We start from the raw sequence: 15,027 nt of genomic DNA on the forward strand, positions 1-15,027 counted from the left end.
AGTGATATCTCGGCTTACGAACGCTTTATCTTACTTTTCACTTTATGAACATTAAATTCACGAGAATATAATCTTGGCATACGAACTACATTGCTACGTGTGGTAAGGGGTGTTTCTGTGTTGTCTAAGCAACGGTCTAAGGCAATAGAAGAGGTTGGAATAACTTCTGTTGATTTGTATTCACGAAAAAGCAGCGAGCAGGGGACCGTGTGAGTGAGGGTATTATCGCCGAGAAAGCACGGCAAATTCACTCGGATATCATCAAGAGGCAAATACATCAACGACCATCACAAAGATAAATAAAACGACTTTATTATTAAGTACAGTTTATTTCTTTAATTACAAAACAATAGCACATTCATTATACATAAAATAACGTATATTTTGTGTAGTTTTAAGGTGCAGACTTACACGCACTTTCTGGGAACCAATTAAGTTCTGAGGTATCACTGTACTAAATTACCCTTTAAACTTTTAATTTTGACGTGATTTTATGGGAATGCGCTGTTTTAAAAATGTTGATGCGTTCTCAGCTCGTACCTATTAATGGAAGGCCATTCAAAAATGGACTGTTCAACTGCACATACAGTATTGCACTAAATAAATGAATTAGACCACCTGTCATACTGTAGTGGTGGTAATAGAGAGCCATCTATAGAAGGCATTTAGCATTTTGCTTGTGACTCTTCATGTGCACACAAAGCCATTGATGGAATGCTATAAACATGCTTCGAAGCCCTAACACACATTGGCCCATGCCTACTATAAAAATTACCCAGCATCATGAACTGGACTCCACAATTTTTGGAAAACTGAGAAGTTAACATAATCTAAGATAATGTTTATCAGGCCCACAGTGGGGAGAAGTTTACCATTTTTAAAAGGAGGGGCAAGCAAAACTTTCAGCCACTGAATGATTTTCACTTTTAGCCAGTCAGGAAAATTCCATTGCTGTTGATTTAGGGCAGTTGTGGCATCTTACATTGGTTAGTGGTTTACTATGTAACAAGCACAGTATGACTTTGTTAGCACACCAACATTGGAGGTTGGTCGACTTTCAAAATATAAAATGCACAATTTGTTATCGATTTTACTAATAAGGTAGTGAAATGGGGAGTGCATTTGTCTCTAAGTGTTAGTAATTTTGCAGATGCGGTCAGCTTGGTGCAGTTGGAAGTGTGTGATTAGTGTCATTGCAGTACTTAACTCTTTCCTCCCTAGTAGGCATTTTGCATTTCTTCCCCTGCAGCCTGCAGAGCCTGCAGCCTAGCTTTGTAGTGTGCTCCCTGAGTGGCTTCAGCAGGAAATTCATAACTAACGTGTGTTCAAATAAACTGTTATAACTTCTTTATTTGTTGTTCAATCTTTATGAAACTTTCAGTACACTTTCATAACATATACTAGAATAAGATGACATCGTTTTTTTTTGTGAATTTGTTTGAAGTTTTAGAAAATTGTTGCAATGTTAATGACTTTTTTGAAAACCTGCAAATTACAACAAAATGCATTCACAACAAGTCCCATATGCATGAAATGAACCTAGAATGCATTTAAAATAATTCAGGATGTTTTTATTTGTGGTATGGTTTAAAACATGGAATGCATAGGTTCACCTTGCATTGCTCACAACCTGTTCTTGGCTCGCGACGAATTTTCTTCTTTGGACACTCTTGACATGTTCTGTTTTTATCCAATTCTACTGGCCAATGAAGGAGGGCAACAGTGTCATTCGCATTCATGCATTCTCTTTTTCTTTTCCTTCTGTAATTGCCAAACAACTGATGAGCTACGTTTGTCCTGAATTCTAACTGAGTCCTTTTTCGGAGGCGACCTGTTCTGGTTTTCACTTGATGGTTTGGAGAGTGTTTCATCAGTATAAATCCATTGCAAATACAAATATCCACTAGAAACCGGAAACAGGTATTCCCACCATTTGAGTGATTTCCTGGAGATAGCGTATGAAGCACGTAGTTGATCAGCCCAAAAGTATTTGAATGGTGATAGAAGTTCATCAATGCAACAGTCACGACTGTGTCAGATGCCAAAATGTTTTCATCAACATGGTCATCTATTTCATTCTCATCAGGATCTGGAAAGATATATAGTACGTGGGTATTATAGAAAAAAAACATATGGACCTCCGTTTCAATAATCATATTGAGAATGCAATGCTATGAGGTACAGCTATTAGTGGAAAACGCACCATTCACTTACAATTATTCGCATCGGGTACCAAGTCAGGATCAACAATATCATCATGAAAATAGCATTAGCGTTAGAATGTTCCGAATTCTTATTTTTAATATTTCGCAGTAAATAAACAAGTTAGCGTTAGTTTATACATTTCAGTATCAAGGTAAACCTCTTCTGAATAGGTCATAAAATAGTTACAACATATACGTACATGGTATTTCATCCATGACGAAAAATAGAAGGCGCTTTGAAGATGGAGGAGAGCACATTGAGTTGCGCAGGAAGAAGATGATGTCACTGACGCTCTTAAAGGCAAAGCTGCTATAATCTGTTTTAAAGGGACATGTAACTTGTGCCGCATCAGTTTCAATCGGCACTTGAACTGCTACCTTTCATTTTCTCGATCTAGAAGCACAATCGTCCGTAAAGGTTTAACATCTATTCACGGCCCGCCTGTAGTTGGCATCCGGCAATATTTGCTATCGCTTCCGCCCGACTGGAGGCGTGACTCGGGATACACGGAAGTAAGAACACAACGACTGTAGTTGTGACAGGTTGTAAATTATCGTATTTCCTATTTTGGTTACATTCGCGTAGTTCTATTGGTTTACAAATGATATATATCGAAAATGTTTATTTAAACATGGAACGCCTGCTTCGGTTCGTGTTTCGTGTCGGACCGATTTAGATCGTTGGACCGGAAATTGTTGTGCGCGTACGTTTGCATTAGATCGGGGCATTCGAAGTAAACCACTGTTGAGTCAAGACGTATCACATTGCTTGTCTTGTGGTTTTTTCCTGGATCCCACAACACCGTATCTCCCTTACTATAGTGGAGAGCGCAACATTTTGGAGGCACCGCTGGGATATTTGCGTTCGAGTGTTGTCTACTCGCCGTGGGTAGAAGCTCGCGCCGAATATCCCCAATCAACCCAGTCGGAGTGGCGTCGCCGTTTACTGGTTTGTTTCTACATGTGCTCTAGTTGCATCTCTGTGCGTACAGCCACCACTAGAGGGCACTGGAAGACTTTGAAGTGAATCCGGCCAGCTGAACTGCGTCTACCCTCTCGAAAATGGCGTTAGAGGAATTACAGTTGGACATCAAAGGCAAGTTATTTGGACTGAATTTTCAACAGTTGTCAGAGTTATGTGCTGAAATCCAAATATCTGGACTGGAAAGAGAGCAACTTACAGGAAAGACTCGAGGCCAACTAATTAATATTGTGTCAACCTACATTGAAAGAGCTGAATTAGAGCTAGAAGATGAAGGAATGTCAGATTTGCTACGTGTAAAGGACTTGATTGAAAGTATAAAAGATTTTGAACTAGGAATAGCCAAACCAAGTGAGAAAGGTCGGGATGCAGTGCGAAAGAGAAGCATAGTGCCCCCAGACACTGCCCCCTGGCGCAAAGATTTCAAAATATCTGGACAAATAGGTGAACTCGGACAAAAAGATAAACTCACATTTCCTAATTTGGTCAGACAGATAGAAAGTGGGCTCAGTAAAGGCTACCAGGGGGATGAGATCATTGATGCAGTGGTTCGTGCCATAACACCAGGTCTGCAGTTGAGAAGCTACCTCGAAGGGAAAGAAAATCTCACCCTACCTTCTTTACGAAGGATTCTCCGATCTCACTATCAAGAGAGAGGAGCCACTGAATTGTACAAGCAGCTCTCATCGGAAGTGCAGACTAATAAAGAGTCCCCACAGAAATTTCTACTGCGTGCGATGGATCTTCGTCAAAGGATTCTTTCTGCATCTCAAGAGGCTGAATCAGGGGTGAAGTATGATCCCACGTTGGTCCAGAGTTTATTCCTGCACACAGTTCTGACGGGGTTACAGAGTGACAATGTAAAGAGTGACATGCAACCTTTCCTCCTGCTAACCACCACATCAGATGAAGTACTGTTAGAAAAATTAAACATGGCATGTGCAAATGAAAAAGAGCGACAGGAAAAAAAGAAAAATGCTGCTGCACGGGTGACAACGCTGAACACTGTCCAGTTAGATGACACACCAGTCCCGATTGGGAAGAAGACAGTCTTAAAGCAGAATACTTTTACTGTGCCGAATGAACTCCTTTCAGAGATCAAAGAGATGAGGTCAGAGATGATGCTGTTAAAAGAGCTGCGTGCAGAAGTGTCCCAGATCAAAGAGACTATTCAGAAACCAACAGCCACTTCTCAGCCCACCAGCGGAGGACCTGAACGCCTGCCTGACCACTACCCTGAACAGGTCGCCTTCACTCCACCTTCACAATATCAGGTAGATCCACCAGCCAGGCACTACTACACCCAGCACTCCCCATCAGCTCTTCAGCAGTACCACCCAGCACCAGGCCCCAGGTCGATGAGGGGGGCAGCACAGTTCCAGCAGCGGTTCGCCCCTCAGCAGTACTACATGCCCCGTCGCCCTCAGCCCAGGTGTTATTCTTGTATTCAGACAGGTGAAGAATATTGTCAGCACTGTTTTAAATGTGGAAGTAGTGAACATTTCAGAGCAGGCTGCAGAGCACAGAACTCAGCTAGGAACCATGCTTTAAACTAGAAAGGGTTACCCCAGTGGGACATGGTGTGACCACAGAGACAGATAGGTCCCAGCGTTACAGTGGTGCTATGAAAATGGAATGTAAGCCCCATACATGTGGCCGCGTTCAGAAGAGATATAAGCAGTCATTTGTCGAGCGTACAGATAAGAAACAGTGTGGCAAATTACCTTCGGTCAGGGAGTTAGTGGGGAAGAAATGTCTTATTCGGTGCTTTTTGGGTAACAAAAGGGTTGAAGCACTCTGGGACTCGGGGTCCCAGGTGTGTGCTGTAGATGAGTTATGGAAACAAACGAACTTACCTGACGTGTCATTGAAAAATGTGAATGAGCTTATTGACCCTGATAACACTCTCAATATTGTGGCAGCTAATGGAACGGATATGCCTTATGTAGGATGGCTTGAGATACCATTTAAACTTGGTGCTAATGATCCAGGGCTACTTGTACCAGTATTAGTACTAAAAGGTGACCAGCAACAGTGTCCTATCATAGGGTTTAATGTCATTGAGCGTCTTGTGTTAGATAGCCTCTCTAATGAGTCACAAACAGGGGATACAGAAAAGCTCTTGAAATCGGTTAGACTAGCTTTTCCCCACCTTAAGCGCAATAAAGCTGCCACTTTCATAAAAGCAGTTAGTATGGGACAAGCACATGAGTACCGTGTAAAAACAACAAATGAGAGATTCACTATAGCCAGGCATAGCTCACTTATTATTCCATGCAAAGTACAGGCTAAGCCCTTTAAGGAAGATGTTACATTGGTTTTTGAGCCAAGTGAAAACCCACAGTGGCCAGATGGCCTCGAGCTTTGTGACTCGTTGGTCTCAGTAAAGGCAGGTTCCATCCCTAGGATAGTTGTTAGTGTCCAGAACCCTACTAATCATGATATTAGGTTTCCAGTAAAGACTATTATTGGTACAGTGCAGTCAGTAGGGTCTGTCTACCCAGCTAACATATTTAAAAGGGACCTTCCTTCAGCGGTTGTCAATGAGGTCCATGTCCAGAATACCACCATCGCTCTCAGTGAGCAGTGGGACCCCCCAATTGACCTTTCTCATTTGGACGAAGATAAAAGAAAGACCGTTCAGCAGATGTTGAGAGAGGAATCGGCATCATTTTCAAAATCGGACGACGACATAGGGTGTGTGGAAAACCTACAAATGGACATTTTGTTGAAAGACACTGAGCCCGTTTCAAAGACATATATGTCTGTCCCAAAGCCAATGTACAGAGAGGTGAAAGATTATTTACAGGACTTGATAGCGCAGGGGTGGGTGGAAAAGTCCACTTCCTCCTACTCATCCCCTGTCGTCTGTGTCAGGAAAAAAAGATGGTACACTGCGCTTATGTATTGATTACAGAGAGCTGAACCGGAAAACACACCCTGACCGGCACCCCATCCCACGGGTACAGGACGTGGTGGATACCCTTGGGGGTAACACCATCTTCTCGCTGCTGGACCAAGGCAAAGCATACCACCAGGGGTTCATGTCCAAAGGGAGCCGACACCTGACTGCCTTCGTGACCCCTTGGGGCCTTTATGAATGGATTCGAATTCCGTTTGGACTCATGAATGCACCAGCAGCGTTCCAGCGGTGTATGGAACAATGTCTGGAGGGGTTACGGGACGAAATATGTGTCCCCTATCTTGATGACATTCTTGTTTTCAGCGGGACATTTGACAACCACGTTGAGGACGTCAGACGAGTGTTGCGACGTCTCAGGGAAAATGGAATAAAACTCAAAGCCCGAAAGTGTGACCTCTTCAAGCCGGAAGTGAGGTACCTCGGCAGGATTGTCTCTGCTGAGGGGAGCCGAATGGACCCGGCAGATACAGCAGCAGTGCGTGCCCTGAAAAACAAGCAGCCAGGCACTGTCGGTGAGCTTCGAGCCATTTTGGGACTATTAAGCTATTATAGGCAATACATCAAAGATTTCTCTTGTATCGCTAGTCCCTTGTATGATTTGCTTAAAGCCCCTCTGAATGTTGAGACTCAGCAGCATCAAAGACAAAAATGGAGAGTGAGACATAACAGTGTGTCTTCCAACACACGTATTGAGTGGAGTGATGAGCATCAGTCAGTGTTAGAGCAGCTAATAGACTGTTTAGTTCAACCACCAGTTTTAGGTTTTCCTGACTTCGCGCATCCTTTCATTTTGCATACAGATGCCTCTAACCGGGGTTTAGGTGCTGTGTTGTACCAAAGACAAAATGGCAAACTTCGCGTGATAGCCTATGGCTCTCGGACATTAACTGCAGCTGAGAAGAATTATAACTTACACTCGGGCAAGTTGGAATTTTTGGCGCTTAAGTGGGCGATCACAGACAAGTTTCGTGATTATTTGTACTATGCACCATTCTTCACTGTGTATAGTGACAATAATCCACTCACTTATGTACTGTCGACTGCTAAGTTAAATGCAACTGGGTGCAGGTGGGTCGCAGAACTTTCTGATTTTAATTTTACTGTTAAATATCGTCCCGGTAAGGAAAATGTTGATGCAGACAGTTTATCTAGGATGCCCCTTGATATGGTAACATATATGGAAGGATGTACAAAAGAAATGTCATATGATGCTGTGAGTGCTGCCGTACAAGCGGTTGACCAACAGAACGAGTCTAGTGCAGCTTGGTCTATGGGAATCTCAGCTACGTGTGCCGAGGTGTCACTAAACACACCGATAGCCCCATTGACTGTTGGACAGATCAAGCTAGATCAAGAGACTGACCCCATTATAGGACATATTATTAGATACAAACTGGCGGAGACTAAACCGCTAGGTACTGAACTAAGAAAGCATTGTCCTCAAGTTGTTTGTCTTGTGAGGGAATGGGACAAGCTACACTTTAATGACAGAGGTGTTTTGTACAGAAAAACGGCAAACAGAACCCAACTACTGCTTCCTGAAAAACACAAGATGACAGTGTTAAAAGAGCTGCATGATGAAATGGGCCACCATGGTGTAGAAAGGACTCTTTCCCTTGTAAGGGATCGTTTTTACTGGCCCTTTATGCAAAAAGAAATAGAGGACTATGTACTGAGAGAGTGTGTGTGCCTAAAACACAAAAAGCCCAACCGTGAGACCAGAGCCCCTCTCACTAATATTGTGACTACTCAGCCTTTTGAACTTGTCTCCGTTGACTTTTTGCATCTTGACAAATGTAAGGGTGGTTATGAATACGTGCTTGTGCTAGTAGACCATTTTACACGTTTCGCTCAAGTTTATGCTACAACGTCCAAATCTGGCAAAACAGCGGCAAACAAAATCTTTAATGACTATGCTTTAAAGTTCGGGTTCCCCCTTCGAATTCACCATGATCAGGGTGGTGAATTTGAAAATCAACTTTTTGCTCAACTGAAGGAATATTGTGGGGTTGCGGGTTCAAGGACAACCCCCTACCATCCACAGGGAAATGGACAGGTTGAACGATTTAATCGAACACTGATCCAGATGTTAAAGACACTGACAGAGAAACAAAAGAGTAACTGGAAAGACTCACTAAACAAACTCGTTTATGCTTACAACTGTACCAAAAGTGAGGTGACAGGGTTCTCACCTTTTTACTTACTTTATGGACGTTCACCACGTTTGCCAGTTGATATGTTGTTTAGTTTGAATCCAGACTCTAACCACGGTGAAACCAACCAGAAGGACTATGTGAAGAAGTGGAAACAGGGCATGGAGGAAGCGTATGCGATCACGCAAGAAAATAACAACAAAGCTGCTGCCAGGAGTAAGAGACTATATGACAGTAAACTAAAGTATTCTACCCTGTTGCCCGGTGATCGTGTTCTGGTTCGAAACTTAACCCCACGTGGAGGTTCAGGCAAACTGAGAAACCACTGGGAGGATGTTGTTCATACAGTGGTTCGTCAAGTCAGCCAAGACATTCCAGTTTATGAGCTGAAACCTGAGAGGGGGAAGGGCAGATCTAGGATACTCCACCGCAATCTCTTGCTGCCATGTGATCATTTGCCATTAGAGACTTCACTACAGTCCCAGTCCAAGGAAAAGTCCACTCGGCAACGACCGAACAAGATGCCGGAAATGGATCCGGAAGAGGATGATGAGGAGGATGAGTATTATCCAGTGTTGCATCGCCAGAGCACCCGACCAGACTCACCAGAACCGCGGGACGTGAGCTTTGTGGAGACAACCCACCATGATGACAATCAACTGGGGAATGAACTGCCGGGGACGGAGCCGGGAGCTGCGGAAGTTGACCAATCTCAGGAGGGCAACATTGGTCCGGAAAATGATCCACCTGTGACAGTGTGTCCCCCTTTTCCCCAGCTACCCCCCAGTAATCCTGATATTGGGGGAAATCAACGGCCACGACGAGAACACAGGAGACCCAAGGTATTCACGTATGATCGCCTTGGTTCGCCATCTTGCTACAATGTAGGGACAGTACCATATCATGGTGAACAGACAATGCCTTGGATGTATGGCGCACACCCCTATTATGCCACGAAATACTACAGAAATGGTTAATCGACACTTCGGTTTAATAGAACAGTGAGATGGAAACAAGAAGACCCCGATGAGCCCTGTATAAGTAAAACGGAATGTATGAAAAGAGTTCCAGTCTGTGAATTGTTGATTGTTATAATGTCAACAGAATGTATGAAAAGAGTTCCAGTCTGTAAACTGTTCATTATTATAGTTCATATTTGGATGCAGTTCATAATACCGTGCGTCATTGTTTTGGGCACGTCGTCCAGCGTATTTATGTATTTACTAGTACATATGTTGGGGACAACATCTATTTTGAGGGGGAGTATGTGACAGGTTGTAAATTATCGTATTTCCTATTTTGGTTACATTCGCGTAGTTCTATTGGTTTACAAATGATATATATCGAAAATGTTTATTTAAACATGGAACGCCTGCTTCGGTTCGTGTTTCGTGTCGGACCGATTTAGATCGTTGGACCGGAAATTGTTGTGCGCGTACGTTTGCATTAGATCGGGGCATTCGAAGTAAACCACTGTTGAGTCAAGACGTATCACATTGCTTGTCTTGTGGTTTTTTCCTGGATCCCACAACACCGTATCTCCCTTACTATAGTGGAGAGCGCAACATAGTCGTTTGCAGCCTATGGAATTGGGCCTCTCTCATTTTCTTGAATTTCCCTGCACGAGAGGTGCCCAGTTCTTGAGATGTTTGAAATAGAAACTGAATTGTTGAAGTCAATGCAGGATTTCGAAACACGCAAAGTATGTTGATTAGGGACAGCAAGTTCCACTGATGGAGGCCAGTTTGATCACAGGTAGCTGTGAAGTTGGAACCTCAGATCGTCTTCCATGTGTGACATGCCCACCTGACACCCCTTCTCAGATGATCATTGAATTGTGGGTGGTTTCTAAAATAAGATATAATTCAGATTGGCAAATATCGGTTAAAGGTGACCCCCGCCTACGGCCCGAAGACGGCTGGGATAGGCTCCAGCACCCCCTGGTCAAGAATATGTAGATCAAAGAATTGATTGGTGGATGGAATTAATATGCTAATAATCATAATCGTTCCTGACGACTGCATATATGGTTATATATGGTTATATATACTTCATTCTGTACTGTGTACCGTTTCTTTTGATATTTATTGTTGGGCATGCAAATACTTGTTTTTTATACTTTATTTCTTTCAAAATGTTGTTGATGTAAATTGGGAATTATTCGATTGTGAGACAATAAACGGTGTCTTATTTTTTTCTTATCTTACCTTTATATAATGAACTGATTTCAATAGTAATACAGCAGGTTCGTTCCACATTTCTGCATTAAAAGGAACAGCCCACTTAATACTTGGCCCCAAACTAACTCAATTATTCTTGAAAATGAATTCTATCCACTCATTTCTGGGGACCTACTAGTTCGTTCTTCATTGCTCCAAAACACTTTGCATTGTCACTGTGGTATACTGGACTAAGAAGCTGGCTAAAAAAATTCTAGTCAAGAGTGTCATGTCTAGTCATCCAAAATTTAAAGACACAATACAGTACTTTTTTTGCACCAGGACAAAAATCAAGTTTTGTCTTGTTTTTCCACTTTGTCTAGTGCTGCTAACATGAAATCCTGAAATACTCGTACTGCTAACCTTCTTAGGCAGTGGGTGGTAAATTTCTATGTGTAAGAAGTACGATAAATAATAATCTTAGATGCAAATGAAGTCGGACTTAAAGTTAATGTCTTTCTCCATTATTTTATATTTAGTCTTTAAGGCAAAAGATAATTTTTTGATTGCAGATGCATAATTATCTTTTGTTGAAGAAACTGCCTTTCAGCCACCAATGATATTTGAAGTCTCACATTTACTTCAAGGACACAATTCACTTTGGAGCTATGTTAGACCTTTAATTCTCCTGTTTAAATTAGCCGGGGAGGATGCCTCTTCATCTTTGGACCGTGTCATCCTCATTCTGGGCTTCATCATCGGAAGAAAGACGCACGCTCATTATCTCATGATCTGTCCATGGTTATTGCAAGACGAGCAGGATAAGAACACAGAGGATAATAATTAGAGTTTCTTAAAGAACTCACTCTTACTGGTATGACAACAGCTTTTGAATAATTTGAAAACAAATTCATATCAAGGAATTTAATTTGAATAGTTTCGCATCTGAATGAGTCTGTTATTTCCATCACACATCGAAAGGAGGTGGTGGAGTGGTGTTCCTTATCTCTTTGTGTGCCTCTAAGATGTGAACAAAGACACAAAGAAAATAATACAAGGCTGGGATTGAGGGGAAATGTTTTGACTCCATCGAAAACGGTGCCGTTAACAAATTGGTGGGTCTCAGCTGTTTCTCAAGTCTTCAGCCTCTGGCTGTGTTTGTCTGCCAGTTTGTCTCCCTCCTTGATGGTGCGGCTTCTGTCAATGCAGGACCTTCACTTGGATCTGGACGGCTCAAATGACAATGCTGCTGGCAAAAGAGATAGCTGATGTGAGAAATGGGAATAAAAGAAGTCCAAACCATTGCTTCCCCCACTCACACCCTCCCCCTCGGCTGTCAGTCATCCTGGACAGCCCCGAGGAGATCAAACCTGTTTGTGATCCAGCTCTTTTAGTTCATGTCTGTGTTTACAACCTGACCACACTGCCGCAGAGTGCTTTCTCACAGTTCTGTCTAAGCTCCACGTCTCTCTTCATGAAATCAGATGGAAGTTGGGGAGGAAATTGGAATCATCCATTGTCCTTGGCTGACAGTCTCTCAAACAACAGTGCTTTTTATATGCACTTCTCTGACAAGTGACAGGCAATTAATTGTGCCAACACCAAACCCTATCATCACATTATTCATTTCCTGCCAGGGTATGTATGGATACTCGTGTTGGTGGTCAAGAAAATTATGAAGACAGTTTTTTCAAAGGGGTTCTTTCCGTTCTGTAGAATGATTTTGAAAATGGCATATGCCCTGGAGTCGCCTTGAAATCTAATTTTCAATGTTTGGGTTCTGTTCAAATACACACAATTCAAGAAAGAGCATTTGCTGTCCTAAATGACGTGCATTTAAATAAGAAAAACTTTATTAGTCTCACAATGGAGGAATTCCCAATTCACAGCAGTAAATGTATGAAAGGCAGAAGTAGAAAAACAAAATCGAGAAGCGGCTGTAAAGGCAGCCATTATCAGGGTGGCATCAATCCTCAAATATATCCCATTGTGCTGCTGGAATGAGCATCACGGCGATGGTTGTGCTCATGACCTGCTTGGAGTACATCATTTCAAACAATTGCTAGACCAAATAGAATCCATGTCAAATTCACACCTGTCCATGAATACGAGTGCACTAATATTGAGTCAGCTACCCATCAACTAGCTTTCGGAATCTCTGTCCCCTGGTCATATCCTCATTTACAAACTCACCCTTTGTTCTTTATACAACAATATACTGTACATTTCCCAACTACGGGGATTATTTTGAGTTGTTTCTACAAGCCGTGCTAAGACGATGGTGGTGGACCAAGGCACGTAACATCCATATGAGTAAAACAAACTGAGCTATAGGTGTCAACCATATCCTGACATAAAATAAAATACCTACAAGAACACATCAGTTCTGATATAAAAATATATTGTCAGGGTTCGAGGAAGAAAACTTTACAAAAGACTTGAGATCAAAATCTGAGGAAAGTAGATCAATATTATAAATGGACAAAGTGTATGAAGTAATAGTATTATGATTATTATTATTTTTGAACGTGGTAAAACTCTAGTGGTCACCATGACAGTGTGCCTGCCATTTGTGATACTTCAAGTGACAAAGTTGTGAAAACCTTTTTTTCTCTAAGCACTGTTACAGTTCAAGTGTTTTCCTCAATGAATCAGTCTGGATTTAAATTTCTTCTCTCAAATAGTCAAGTGATACTCATACTTTATATATTTTATTAGTACGTACAACAATCAAGCAGTGCTGATGAGGGTTTTGTGGGAACCCAGCCATAATCTATTTTATCTATACAAAGCAATGAAAAGGGATAATTTTATGCAAAACAGAAGTAATATTATATATAGTTGAGTCTTAGATGGTGAGCTGGCCAAAGATTGATGAGTGATAGACAGACATCATTGTGAGCCACCATGTTGACACAGTCACAACTGACTGCAATTCCTCATACAATTCATAAAGTGGCATTAACAAATGACTGTTTTTGCCATTTCAAGAAATGTGGCTGAATGGTTATATCTGTATGATGAAGCTTTACTCACCAGTAACAATATAACATTGACAACAACACATTTGGGACAAATTAAAGAAAAACGTTTGCATTGAGAAAAAAAGTATTTGGTGAGACACAAATCACACAAGTCTAAACCAGTCACTAAACACACATTTCCTTTTCAAAGTCCAAACCATTGAACACAATCTCTCTCATGTCCACGTCTGTCAAATGGTATCCCTCAGAGCACCAGTGAGAGAGAATCGAGTTCAGCAAGGGAGGAGTTAAAGACATGAATGTGAAGTATAATGAAAAGCTTAAAATGAATCGAAAATATTATCAGCTTTATGGTAAAACAAAGAAAATCACAGTAATGTTGTGTTATTTGTAAAAATGTTAAATTTGGTAGACTGCAGAAACAGGCTTAAAAGGATGATGACCGTAACGGCTACCTGCAGTGCACTCGGAAAAAAAGAAGAATGCGCCCCCACTCTGAGCCTCCATCTTTCACATAGCGAAGGCTTCTCCTTTGGTCAGCTTGGAGAAAATGAAGAGAAAATCCTCCCTGCAGTTTGTGATAAAAGGCCTGACTCAAAATAACACCAGGAGAGTTTTTAGCTCACTATGCACTTCAGCAACAGTAGCCTTTCTTGCTCCTGGTTCACATCCCGCAGTGGAATGAATAGCAAATGACATTACATTCGATCATGTGACTTGGATTTGACATACGCATGACACTTCCACCCCTTCATGAGATTTTATTTCACTTTTCAAAGGATTTATCATTGGCGGTGAAGATTTGCGAAAACCACCTGCAGGAGTGTTTTACGATTTCCATGAAGTGCTCCAAAGAAGCTGGATTGCTCTGGAGCAACTCGGTATATAAACCACAAAGTCATATTAACACACTTTTGGTTTAGTTTGTCAAAATAATCATCACCAATGTTGAAATAACACTGTGTACTAATAAAACGAAAGAAATGCGGCTTTAATAGTATACTAAGGGGGACCCCCTACCTGGAAGCGGCTGGATCCACGACCCCCGCTGATTGCGTTTTGTCGAACCATGGCATTCCATTGACAACATCCCATAGACTGTTAATTTTCCGTTGGTGGTCTTGGATTTCGGCTGCCCTTTCTTGGAATAGTGCAACCGGAATAGGTGCGTCCTGCGCTGTTCACGCTGCGGTGGTAGTTTCACGATCTGATTGGACAACGTTAAGCGAGACTTCATCAGCAGAACATCCTTGTCGTCATGACAACTTGCCAATATCCCAACAGGGGTGTGTTTGTGGGAGGCTGGACTGGCGAACCATACTTGCTCTCTCGCCTCTAAACTAAATTACGAATTGTTTTGTATGACTATTTGTTCACCGCTTGCTTCCCCCCTCTCGTTCGTAGAATGCTACGCGAATCTTTTCAGTGTGCCTTTGCGGGGAATTTATGAACTATGATCCTAGTCAGCGACCAGCTGGCCCACCACAGTTTAATCGCTCAGTGTCTTACACCAAGGGATAAATATGCTTAAAACTATTCAGGATGGTAACAGAAGATTTAAAAAATGGAATAAATAAAGAAATTAACAAATAACCAAATAAATCAACAGATGAACAAACAAA

The 15,027-nt window shown here is 41.9% G+C and overlaps 2 long non-coding RNA genes across 3 annotated transcripts in view; one reads left to right on the forward strand and one right to left on the reverse strand.

Moving 5' to 3' along the window:
- Nucleotides 1-14,640, reverse strand: part of LOC148892230 (uncharacterized) — a 40,665-nt gene extending 26,025 nt beyond the window's left edge. Inside the window, exon 1 of one of the 2 annotated variants that reach the window (XR_016116302.1) lies at nt 14,426-14,640. This is a non-coding gene — a long non-coding RNA (uncharacterized LOC148892230). The remainder of the gene's footprint in view (nt 1-14,425) is intronic. The other variant, XR_016116301.1, reaches the window with a different exon arrangement.
- Nucleotides 2,747-8,215, forward strand: LOC148892231 (uncharacterized). The gene is made up of 2 exons (XR_016116307.1): nt 2,747-4,460; nt 6,104-8,215. It is a non-coding gene; the product is annotated as an uncharacterized LOC148892231 (long non-coding RNA).
- Nucleotides 14,641-15,027: the final 387 nt, after the last annotated feature.

The sequence above is a fragment of the Hippocampus bargibanti genome, linkage group LG10 (genome assembly GCF_051943395.1).
Source record: "Hippocampus bargibanti isolate YZ-2025 linkage group LG10, ASM5194339v1, whole genome shotgun sequence".
NCBI lineage: Eukaryota > Metazoa > Chordata > Actinopteri > Syngnathiformes > Syngnathidae > Hippocampus > Hippocampus bargibanti.